This window comes from Tachypleus tridentatus, chromosome 13 (assembly GCF_004210375.1).
Source record: "Tachypleus tridentatus isolate NWPU-2018 chromosome 13, ASM421037v1, whole genome shotgun sequence".
NCBI classification, from domain to species: domain Eukaryota; kingdom Metazoa; phylum Arthropoda; class Merostomata; order Xiphosura; family Limulidae; genus Tachypleus; species Tachypleus tridentatus.
The window spans coordinates 125,511,923-125,515,835 of record NC_134837.1 but is presented as its reverse complement, the minus strand read 5'-3'; positions in this window follow the sequence as shown (position 1 = coordinate 125,515,835).

Genomic DNA, 3,913 nt, shown 5'->3' with positions numbered 1-3,913 from the left:
AGCCTTTCTCAAGTGACAGCGTCTTGTTTCTGTATTTGTTTTACCTTGAGAAAGCTTATGATATAACGTGGAGGTATGGTATCTTTCGAGACCTCCACTAGTATGGGTTGCATAGCAATTTACCAAGTGTGGGTTCGGCACTTTCCCATAGGATTTTTGAATCCCTCAGGACTGTCTTGAGTGTCACACTTTTCATTATAAAGGTTAATGTCATCAGTGGATAACTACCCTTACAGTCGCAAAGGGTCTCTTTGCCGACGACTTCCACATCTCATGTCAGCCGTCAAATATGAGGTATAATGGGCGGCAGCTACAGACTGCCCTCAATCGTTTACTGAAGTGGGCCACAGTAAACGGTTTTAACTTTTCTCTCTAAAACTGTTTGCATGCACTTTTGCCGTCAATGGGTGTTCACCCTTATCCTGAACTCCGTATTAGTGAAGTTGTGCTTCCCGAAGCAAAGTTCTTGGGGTTTATCTTTGATTGTAAGCCAACCTTTACTCAATGCATCAAGCAGCTAAGTTTCAAGTGTGCAAGGGTACTGAACATCCTCCGTATCCTTTCTTCCACCTTTTGGGGGGTAGATCGATGTTCCATGTTAAAAATCTATCGTGCCCTTATTCGATCAAAACTAGACTACGGGTCTGGTCTGTGGATCTGCCAGAATTTCAGGTTTAAAAATGTTGGACCCTGTTCACTATCAAGGGTTTCGGTTTTGCACAGAAGCTGTCTTCACCTCTCCAGTCCACAGTTTGTATATGTAATCCCATGAACCCTTCTATACTTTCGTTGTTTACAACTGTCTTTAATGTATACTTCAAAACTTCGATCTTTACGACAGCATTTCACATGGGGTTGCGTTTTCCTTCCTCAGTGGGCCACACTTTTTCATAATAGATGGTCTACCATTGTTCCTTTTAGCCTTCGTATCCAGGTGCAGTTAGATGAATCGGGTCTATCTTTGGATGACATAGCGCTATCCACCGGGTACAGCCCATCCCACCCTGGCTAATTACGATCCCCGAGTGCGACCTTACTTTAAGTCATCAGAGATAAGTGGATACTCCTGATTGGACGTACTGTCGTTTATATACCGAACATGTTTCGAACCATTCTTCCATTCCTATTTATATGGATGGTTTGAAATCAGATGACTGTGTGGGCTCTACTATTGTTTGTTGTGGTTCACTGGTTGCAGATAGAATCCCCTCTACAGTTTGTGTTCAATGCTGAACTGTATGCCATTTCTCTTGCCCTGGATCGCATAGAAGCTATGCAGTACACGAAGTGTACTTTTTATACCGATTCACTTAGTTCTCTGTTAGCCCTGGAATTGCTTCATGTCAGTTCTCACTATATTCTCGCCGATGTTCAAAACCGACTGGCCTATTTTTCTTTGACATCTACTTCTATCCAGTTCTTCTATTGGTATTCACGGGAACGAGCTCGCCGACGCTGCAGCTACGTCTATCTGCTCTGGCGCTATCACTGTTGTGCCTGTTCCATACATGGATAATGGTCTCGTATTAAAGGCTCGGTTTCGTGCCAGTTGGCAGTCGACTTAGAGTGAGCAACATGACAACAAGGTTTCTCAAAATAAGACCCTCTATTGGACTTTGGACATATTACTTCTGTGTGGATCGGAAATAGGAAGTTGTCCTAACTAGACCACGCATTGGTCACAGTTTAACTTGTTTTGTTCTATAGGTTTACCCATAACGTTAGACAGTGTTACTGGTGATGGCGACATTGTCCACCTTACAAATGTTTAGTTTTTAAAGGTCATTGACTTTTTTAACACTATTTAAATTTAATTCATAAATTAGACCTTTTTTCTATTGATTCCTTTTTGAAGTACAACTAGTTTGATATGAAATTAGAAAATGGCCGTAACATTACGTAACTCGAAACCAGGACTGGAAAGGCCAACTTCAGTGTGACTAACGCTGATGTTTGAACTTGCCTGTTAGTCATCCTGGCGAGTTATGATCATCAACATTATGCTACAGAAGGTCCTGTAAAACTGTATTACTGTAAATTCTCTTACTACTGTACACTAATATAAAAATTCGATTTCACGCTGTTTAACTTTTTAATTCAATAATTAACCTTTGTTTTACCTTGATTCCTTTTCAAAAATTTTAATATTTTTACTTTTAACTATCTGCGTTTTGCGCAGATAGCTTAGTTGCTTTGCGCCATAAAACCAACCAACCAATCGCATCAGTGGCAAGAAAAGAGTGAATGACAAGTTTTGTTGTGTAAGAACCGAGATACGTCTGTCACGGTGAAGATGAGACGAAAAGGAAGTTGCCATGTTTGAAATTATCTTAAGTACTCAGCTTACAACGTAAGTCACGCAGAGTTCTAGGCATTAGATCTACAGATCCATCCGCCGCCTTGGAAAACCTTAAGTCCAATATTGATAGTTGATTTTGTCATCACCCTGCCCATGGTTTTTCCTCTTTCTTTCTCGCTACAAAATATTTTTTTCATCATGTCTCTCCACAGTTAAACCTCCAATTTTTTTTGAAAGCTGAGCAGGGCGAAGAGAAAATTTTCTGGACATTCCCGGTTATAATTTGACCTCAAACCTTTATTTGGGGTAAAATCATTTCAAACCGAAATCACTGTCATGGTATTAATATATTGGTTTTCATTTGGATGTATTTAATTTGTTTCTATTTTCCTGGGTGTTAAAGATTTAGAGCCAGTGTCTTCCAGTATTTAAAAGAAACAAATTTTCCTTTGTATTTAATGTTTGGTTTTCATAAAGCGCAGAGAAACTCTAATGGAGTGATTTGTTTTTTCGTGTGACAGATACGAAAATGCTTTTGCTCTTCTATTTATTAATCATTTTGTTATATGAAACCTTTAACCTCTTTGATATTTGCACCTCCATACTTCAAAATCGTTTCCACGGTCATGAGTGGAAGTTGTTTTTCTTACAGCAATACCACATCGGGCTATCTGCTGTGTTCACCGAGGGTAATCGAACCCTTGATTTTAGTGTTGTATTTTCGAAGAGTTGCCGTCTTCCCCCTTCCAGAGAATGTGGGATATATTAAAAATGTCGATACACAATATCTTAGGAACAAACTGATAATTCACACATCTCTCGTTCGTCATCTAGAAAACCTGCCTGACGTTTTTATTTTTGTACTTGGCCTTTTCAACTTGCTGTTTTAAGATATTTTTAGCCGCGGCATAATGGCTCCACTTTTAGCTCATATCTCCTGAATGATTTGAGATATATTTAGTTTTGAATTCAGGATGTCAAATCCTTTCTATTGATATATTTGACTACGTCCAAGGTCTCCTAAGTTAATTTACTTTAATCCTGCTTAAAATAATTTCAATGTGAGGGTAGGTTGGTAAATATCCTGAGGAGCAATAAAAATGGATCGGATTTCGCGCGATCCTCGCTGGCTGTTATTGACGAATAAAAATATAGCCAATAAAAATGAAACAAAAAATCAGATTAATTTATTCTAACCCTAGCCTATATAATTTCAAAGGACGCGGCTGTTGATGATTCCGTGTTATTTACATTGTATCCAGTCTAACTCTTTCGTCCTCCTGCAACGTACATTATGATGGAAATTTTGTTGGCGTGAATTTCATAAGAAATAAGAAATTCTGGAGGAAAGTGGGTTGTTTTAGGGCTTCTAAGTGAAAGGTAATATTTTGTTTTTTACATATTAAATAAATACAAGATTAAGAACAGGTAATAGGCGAAAACTGAATTGCTTTAAAGTTTGATAATTATATCAAGCCGTGAAGAAATGTTGAAATAAATTGAATTATCTTTGGACTCGATGTGTAACAATTAAATAAATATCAAATCATTTTATAGGAGGTCACTTGGCAGGGTCTCGGCGGTACTTTTTCAGAAAGAAACCAGAATTAAAAC